The sequence below is a fragment of the Cetorhinus maximus genome, chromosome 10 (assembly GCF_964194155.1).
Source record: "Cetorhinus maximus chromosome 10, sCetMax3.hap1.1, whole genome shotgun sequence".
In the NCBI taxonomy this organism is placed as follows: domain Eukaryota; kingdom Metazoa; phylum Chordata; class Chondrichthyes; order Lamniformes; family Cetorhinidae; genus Cetorhinus; species Cetorhinus maximus.
Window position 1 is genome coordinate 135,087,629 of NC_135888.1, and position 9,285 is coordinate 135,096,913.

Genomic DNA, 9,285 nt, shown 5'->3' on the forward strand with positions numbered 1-9,285 from the left:
AACAAAAACAAAAATACCTGGAAAAACTCAGCAGGTCTGACAGCATCTGCTGCGAGGAACACAGTTAACGTTTCGAGTCCATATGACTTTTCTATCTCTAGCTGCATTACATCAACTTCATGTGCATCCTGCTTTAATTCTATACACTGGGTAATTACTTTAACCGTTTCATCCATACGAAATCCTGAATTTATTTCTACCTTCACTTTATCTGCTAACTCTCTTCAGCGTTAATCAAGGATTTCAAGCAATTTACTGCCAAATCTTCCACTCCCAGAAAAGCCTTGGAAACTTGCAAAACCATGTTAGTTTACTAATGCATAAGAAAGCTGGGCATCTTTTCTTTTATCCTTTACCAATTAATGTTAATCCGCGTCCAATCATCCGTTTCCCACCTTTCAAAATCTCACAAGGCTCCCAGTCTATGTTCCGAGTGGTATTGGAGGAATGAACAGTTTCTCTAGCCCCACTAGTCCACAGGTTGCACAATAAGTGTTAATGTTTATAATTCACTCAGCAAAATGGCCAATGGCTTAACTTCGATACTGCTAGACCTAAACAGAGACTTTAACATGGCTTCTTTCAACAAATTCAGAATCATTGGTTTATTATGAAATGAAAACTATTTTTTAAAAACAAGTTACAAGACTGGTTAACATACAATTTGTAATCTGGAACTCTAACGATTTACCCCTTTTAAAATCCGATAAAACACACACACACACACACACACGCACACATACAGATGCGCTGACAGATACAAAATAAAGGACAAGACAAAAATGTCTCTGCAGACATTGGCAGAAGGGGACATTTGAAGAAGCACGATAAAATTTTAAAAGATGTTGACATTGCTGATTTGGTGTTCCTGCGTGTGAGATGGAGACAGAAAGACACACAGAGAGTGGAGCAATGTTCCTTCACAGTTTGCTCCCAAGGCACACACTGAGTTCAGAACAAAAATGTTGAAGCAGAACTTCTCCCAGGCCAAGTGTCAGCCAATCAGGAGGAGCACACAGACTGTCAACATCAGTTTGTTTCTCATTGTAACTCAAGTAGACAAAATAATGCTCATCTCCCCAGGTGTCTTGCTGGTTATTTAGATGAAGAGATGTGATATTTTGGGAAAGGTATCTTTCTACAGGTTAAACTAACTTTGCAACTATGAAAAAAAGTGCTGGAGAGTGTCCAAATAATCAAATGTTCTTCCATTTTCCAAAGCATATAGTGCTTGGAGAGATTGATTCCTAACAGGTATTTCAGGATATAATCTACTTATTAGGTATGTTGCAGTCGAATTAACTCCCTTGAGTAAACCTACCTCAATACATAGCATTTTCCATCTAAGAATGCTAGATAAGCTGAGGTCTAAAGGATGAGTCTATAATTTAAAAAATATTTTTAATAAGAATAAGTCATGAACTGCGTTAATGTAATGGTCACAACATTGCAAGTTGAAAAATAATTTAAATAATCAAATCCACCCAAAGAATAAATGCAGGATAAAATCCACCTAAAAGTTAAATGCAGAGTATGGTAAACACAGAATATGCTAAGTTTATACTCACAACCAAATTATAAAGTGCAATTTTGTTGTCTCAGCCAAACGGACGAGGTCCATCTAAGATGTCTACTCACTGCAGTTCAATGATGGCAAGGCCTTACCCGAATGCAAACTTCGAGCCTATATTTGAAGAGAATTTCTTGTCTTAGGAACAAGCTCATTATTGATACATGTTAGCTGGTTTTCAGCTCTTCTTAAGGACACTTTTGTCTCAGAATTCTTGAGGATCAATAAATCTGCCTTGCAAATGTTTGCCCAGCTTGTAGCACCCATCTCAACGATTTCTGGCTCGCAACACCAAGCCTCAAGTTTAGCGACGTTATTTTTGCTTTCTTTCTACATTTTGTGGCGAATTTTGTCACTTTGCTCTCCCTACACTTGGTCAAGATTCAAGTTCTTCATTTGTTCGTTTCAGGACTGGTCTTTATTAAATTCCTTAATAGGTTAAGAATCGGGGTGACTGAATAAACATGAATGGCAAAAGAACGAAAAGCAACATGAGAAAAAGCTTTTTAAACAGTGAGCTTTTAAGATCTGAAATGCACTTTCTGTCCGAGAGTGGAGGTGGGTGTGTGTGTGTGTGTGGGTGGTTAGTGCAGGAATATTTAATTGTTTCTTTCAAAATGGATGTAAAAGTTACCTAAGAGAGGAAAACAAAGTGCAGTTGTATGCGGAAATTGCGGATCAGTGGAATTTACTGAGTTCCACTTGCAGAGAGCGGGCACAGACACGAGGGACCGAATACCCTCCTTCTGTGCTGTATCTGTTCAATGAATCTGTGCACATTGTTTAGTTAAAAAGCACAATTAATGTAGATAAATGCCCTTAAGTACTCTGGCTACCATATTCAAATCAGAATGAATTGGAAGCGGAGACAAAAAAAAATCAAATGATCAAAAGCTCGGTAAAATTGGTGAACTTTAACCAGGACCTTAACGCAGGAGAGGCAGATGAAGGGCGGAGAGTTGAAGAGCATAAGAAATACGAACACAAAGATTTGGGGGCAGGGACAGACCTGATCATTCAGCCGGCTTCTCCATTCAGTACGATCGCGGCTTAACTTTGGCTTCAACTCGACTTTCTTGTCAACTCCCCATATCCCTTGATTCCATCAGAGATCAAGAACCTGTCTGTCTCAGCTTTGAATATATTCAATGGTGGCGGTGGCGATGTTCAGAACAAAATACTGATATGGTTGAGGGCAACGCTCTTGTATTTTAAATTTCAGGCTTTATTTGCATTTCTGGAGAAACAGAACGCGCGAAACTTCAGAACTGCCTATAATTCTGTACGCCCGAATGAAACTTTAAGGATATGCTCAAACGAATTTACAGTTTCTGTTCTACGGTCGAACTAATAAAGGAGAGGGATGACATTGATGCAGGGGCGAAATTTTTTCCACATCGAATTCAGTCAGCTAGCACCATGCACCCAGATGAGATATGGCGTTGCCAGATTCACAAAAAAAAATCTTTCCCTACGCTTTCCTTGTAACATGTCACAATTTTAACCACAGAAGTGTACGCTTACCGCATTAATGCTGAATTTAAAGATTTGGAACAAGAGCCGTTTCCTTTTGATGGAGCTGAACTGCAAGTGGTTGGGAGTCGGGGTCAGGATGTGCGCTGGCTCTGGGGTCCCCATCGAGCCGCTCCCAGCAGCCATCGCTCTCTTGTCTCAGCTGGGGTCCACGGTCGGTTGTATCAGGGCTAAGACTGCAAAGAAAGCCGCCCGAATGATCACTGAGGAACACTACACCCACCTTGGCAATGACTTCCACACCAACAGGAGAGTCTGCGGGGAGATTGTGATCACCCACAGGAAGAAACTTCGCAGCAAACTTTTGAGGAGTGGGAAGTTAATTGGAGAAAGATTAGTACAGCCAACTGTTTTCTGCTTATGTTCATGTAGCTTCGGTTTCCTTAATTGCCTGACATGTTTGGAGACAAATATCATACTGACCATTAGCTACCTCCAAATGCACTTGGAATTTTTCGTAGCGCATTGGAAAAAGCTGCCAACTCAGCGTATTTTCCCAGTGTAAACGCCCTGAAGTTTCAAGGGTGCATGGACATGATCAGCGCAAATTTTGCAGCTGGGAATTACAACTGAATCCAACAATGTGACCATGCTCTACATTGATGCAGTACCTTTTTCTTGTTATATTCAGACTTATGAGTTTGACAGGGATTATGAAGCAATGATCCTCATAATTCACAACCCAACCATTAATACGTTTTCTTCGCAGTCGAAAAGACGGGGGCCATTGAAATCACTAAAATCGGCAGCTAGATTTGCTTTTAGAACCAAAGAACACCCGGCAGTCAGGAAAACAGTTGCATAACTTTTCAGTTCGCTGAATTTTATACTTCCAATCAAATTGACTTAACTTTCCCATTGATGAAAGTCGATAAATAATACAAATTACGCAACTTACAGCGTCACATTTTTGGATTCATCTGCGTGAGAGTTGACTTAAGTATTAAATTACAATATTAGTAGTTAAGAATAAAAAAAATCAAATGTCACAACTTTTTGAAACAAATCGACAAATGAAGGCTGCTAAACAACGCATGGGAATGTTTGCCAGCACAAGGGCGAATTTTTATTGCGCACCATAAAATACACAGATTCATTGGTAGTGTAAGTCCATGAAAGCAGTTCAGCTTTAAGAAATGCCTGGTGCAGTTATGGGGAAGGACTCTTTGTGTCGCTGTCTACCAATAAGAAAACCAAACGCTGCGAGAGATCTACCTCCCTCCTTTTATACAAAACACAGGACAGAAGCAAAGGGCAGGACAGACGTTGCCGGCATTTAAATCATCGAGTCACGATCAGAAGGAGCGCACACTGAGGCCTAACGTTTATCCGTTTAACATGGACATTTTAATTCACCAGAAGAAGCATTCGATTTTACAGCGAGACCGATAAGAGGGCGAGATTGGGAGAAATTTTGGTATATTTAAAACGTGATGCCATCGGGAACAATGGCGAAAGCACCCAGCCGCCGGTTCTATTTTATATACCTAGCGTGTGTCTGGGACCTGGTTTTTGGGCAAATACGTTACTCGATCCCTGAAGAACTGGAGCGCGGTGCGTTTGTTGGTAATATCGCCGAGGATTTAGGCCTCAGCATTCGAGAGATGACAATTCGCAAATTGAGGCTGGTCTCTGATGGCGGCGCACAGTTATTGAAGGTGAACATGGGGAATGGTATTTTAGTTGTGAACGAGAGAGTCGACAGGGAAATTCTCTGTGGAGGGAGCTCGACTTGCTCTGTTTCTCAGGATGTGGCGGTAGAAAATCCTTTGGAAATACATCGCGTCGACGTGGAGATATTGGATGTAAATGACAACTCGCCCAGTTTTGCCAAAAGCAGATATTATTTAAAAGTCTCTGAGTCGACTGCAGCAGGAGCTCTTTACCCTCTCGAGAGCGCGCACGATCCAGACGTCGGCACAAACACAGTGAGTGTTTATCAAATCAGCACAAACAAGCACTTTGGCCTGAAGACTCACAGCAGAAGAGATGGGAGTAAAATTGCAGAATTGATGTTGGAAAACCCCTTAGACCGCGAGAAACAGTCGACATTTCACCTAATACTGACGGCAATTGACGGTGGGATTCCTCAGAGGTCTGGCACTGCAGAAATAATCATTAATGTGCTGGACAGCAATGATAACGCTCCCGTATTCGATCATCAAATATACAGGGTTAACATATTGGAGAACGCACCAAAAGGTAACTTGGTGATAACAATAAACGCTACTGATTTAGATGAAGGAACAAATGGCGAGGTAAAATACTTTTTAACTAGTCACGTTTCTCAAAAGGTTCAGGAGTTGTTCAGTTTGGACCCAGAAACAGGACAGGTTCGAGTTCAAGGCTCACTGGACTATGAGGAAAATAATGTTTACGAACTTGACATACAAGCTGTGGACAATGGTACACCCGCACTGGCTGAGCGCGCCGAGATTCTTGTTGGATTAATTGATGTTAATGATAACCCGCCGGAGTTAAAATTGACCTCAGTATCGAGTAACGTACGGGAAGATGCTGCAATCGGATCGGTAGTCGGTATAATAAGTGTGATGGATCGAGATTCTGGTAAAAATGGACAGGTACAGTGTCAGGTGCCTCCAAATATGCCGTTTAAACTTCAAAAGTCTTTGAATAATCAGTACAAATTGGTAGTCAGCGGCCCATTGGATCGCGAAACGACTCCGCTATACAACATCTGCATTTCAGCCTGGGATGCAGGGTCACCCGCTCTTTCAACAAATAGAACCATCCTCATTTCTGTTTCTGATGTAAATGATAATGCTCCACGGTTTACGCAACCGTCATATAGCGTGTTTCTGATGGAAAACAATACTCCGGGAGCATCGATATTTGCTGTTACTGCTTTAGACCCTGACCTGGACAAGAATAGCGAGGTATCATATTTTCTTTTGGAGAGTCGCATACAAGATATTTCCGCGTCTGGCGACGTTACGGTTAACTCGGAAAGTGGACACATATACGCGTTGCGCTCCTTTGACTATGAAATACGGAAGAATTTTCAGATCAAAATTGAAGCTCAGGACGCTGGGACTCCCCCTTTGAGCAGCACTGCCATCGTGAATATTATTATCTTGGACCAAAATGACAATGTTCCAGTTATTGTTTCACCTTCAATGTACAACAGCTCAGTGGCGATGGAGGTTGTATCCAAGTCGGCACATCCAGGGTACTTGGTTTACAAGGTAATTGCTACAGATGCAGATTCCGGACAGAACGCACGGCTTTCCTATCAGCTCATAGAAGCCACCGATCGCAATGTTTTTAGTGTGGGATTTTCCTCTGGAGAAATCCGAACAACTCGAAGCTTCAGAGACCAAGATGCCCTAACACAGAGGCTTGTAATTTTGGTAAAGGACAATGGGCAGCCCAGCCTCTCCACTACGGTGACAATTCTGTTTTCAGTCCTGGCTAACGTTACTGAAAACTTCTCTGAGCGAAAAAACAAGCCCAGAAATCCCGAATTATTTTCAGATTTAAATCTGTTGCTAATCATAACTTTAGGGTCAACTTCCTGCGTATTTCTATTAGTAATATTTTTTCTGATCGCCCTTAAGTGCAAGCAAGACAGGAATATTTACGGCTACACATCCGGAATTTGTTGCTACAGACGGAGGAATTCCTCTGATGCCTTTCATGTTAGATCTGTCCCCAAAACACCATTAAATTACCCCGACAGTGCTCAAACTTTGCCTATCCGGGAATCGTATAATTACACGGTTTGTCTCTCTCCTGAATCATCTAAGAGTGAATTTTTGTTTTTAAAACCATGCCATCCAACCTTGCCTCTCGATGATGTCAACATTCGTGACACAGGGAAATAATTGAATTTGTCCATGTTTACTTTAATTGATTTGCGAGTCGCAAATCCATATATACACAGAGAAGGAAAAGGAGTTCGACGTATCGGTATGTGAGTGGATGGCACAACGTATGTATTAATGTACAGGGGCATATATGTTACAGTTACAGTATCATAATTGCTAATTTATCATTGTTATTAACATTAGAAGCCTTATGTCTGTGATTTACCACTGGAGAAAAGCTGAGCACTATAATTAATAAAACTATTCAGTTGAACTACAGAAAGACCTGATAACACTTTCTAAAACAGCATGACATTAATAGTTCTACTCAACATTTTATTTTCAGTCGTATGTGTGCTACTTAGATACCTTGGCTTAACTGTTGTTTGTTGTGCAAAGATTGATATTGTTTTAATAAAATATCGTCCTTTTTGAAAGATTCCACAGTCACTGACCGTCTCTGCAATCTGTCGAGAGAGCTGACAGGGTTAGTTATGTAGAATTTTGATTATATTCGAAAAGAATCAAAGATATTGCTAATTATTGTGGAAATGTGGCCTTCAATGATAGGACGGTACGTGTTCCATTCTTGACTTGCTGCCTCTGTTTCGTTAGTTCATTCTGGGCATTTGAGAGCCACCAGTAAGAACATTAATATTGATTTCTAATGGCACTTGGGGGTGTGGTATTGAACCTTATTCTTAACCCGCTGCAGTCCATAAACTGACGGTTCTCCCACAAAGCTGTAATAAAGGCAGAAGCTGATCCAGCCTACATGAAGGGGCGGTGATATTTACGGAAGTCGTTATCGCACGCGTATAGAATAGGCGTACCCATGTATCTGTTGCCCCAGTATATACAGGTTGCGGATGTCCAGTGTTTGGATTGTGCTCTGGAAGCCGCATTGGATATGAGATTACAAAACACATATAGTACTGTATATAGTACTATACAACTGCAGTCTTAGTGCGTAGGGCAGGCGGGGTTTGGAGCGGGTCACAAGAGCCGACATCATTTTGTGGGACTGGAGTCACATTTAGCGCAACCCAAGTACGGGTATCGGCTTATCTTCCTTAAAAAAAATGCCATACCAATGTACTCTCACCAACATCCAACAGCGGTCATACCACGAAAACAGAAAATGGTTGATATACTTAAAAACTTAGCATGTCGATGTAGAAATGAGATGCAGAATGGAGTAGGAGGATTACATAATATTGGAACAGTAAATATTTTCATATTAGGAAATTCTGAAATATGATCAAAAGCATCTCCATTACCAACATGTTCTGCGTCCAAATAGAAGGACGACATTGCCTGTTATGTTCTTAGGAACAGTGTTGGGCCTAGCCCACCAATGTCTTTTTGGAAGACTTGGGCAAAAGTCACTATCGCATCAAAACGTTTAGTTTAGTAGTGGAGAAGAGCGAAAGGATTCTAAAACAGAACTTTTAAATAAGAAGAGGGTTAACTTAATGAAAGGAGACCGGATATCGGACCGGTAAAATTGAGCCAAAGTTTGGCAGGAAAGATTGTAACAGAACCATTTTCTATTCTTTCACAGGAAGCGGTTAGACTAACGCATGTTGCCCACCATAATTGCCTCCTGGAGAGCGTTATGGTCAACGGTGTTATTGAACTGCTGCAATCCATATTGTTTAAATACATCCACTGTGCTCTTAGGAAGGGGGTTCCAGGATGTTGATCCCGTGACATTAAGGAATGGTGATATAGTTCCAAGTCACGATGCTCTGTGGCTTGGAGCGGGACTTGCAGGTAGTGATGTTCCCATGTGTCTGCTATCCGGTTTGGAAGGTGCTGTAGAAGGAGCCTTGGTGAGTTGACGCAGTGTATCTCGTAGATGGCACACACTGCTATCACTGTGCATTGGTGCTGCAGGGACTTAATGCTTAGGGTGGTGGATGGGATGCCAATCAAGCGTTCTGCATTGTCCTGGATAGTGTCAAGCTTCTTGATTGTTGTTGGAGAGGCACTCATCCAGGCAAGTGGAGAGTATTCCATTACACTCGGGACTTGTGCCATGTAGCTGTTGAATAGGATTAGGGGAGTCAGGCAAGGGAGTTACTCGCAACAAAACCCCTATCTTCTGACCTGCAATTCTAGCCATGGTATTTAAACGGCTGATTCAATTATGCTTCTGGTCAAGATATTGATCGTGGGGATTCAGCAATGGTGATGTCATTGAATGTCAATTGTTATCTTAGAGGAGAAGTGTTTTTGGTATAGGATATTTATATTCCAAAAAGGGCAAAGGGTAGGCAAAACAATGCAATGGCTCCATGGATGTCAAGGGAACTACAGAATAAGATGGAAAATAAAAAGAATGTATAATGA

General features: G+C 41.4%; 1 pseudogene; it reads left to right on the forward strand.

Annotated features, from left to right (window-relative positions):
* The first annotated feature begins 4,336 nt into the window (after positions 1-4,336).
* Positions 4,337-7,252, forward strand: LOC144686063 (protocadherin alpha-C2 pseudogene; annotated as a pseudogene).
* Positions 7,253-9,285: the final 2,033 nt, after the last annotated feature.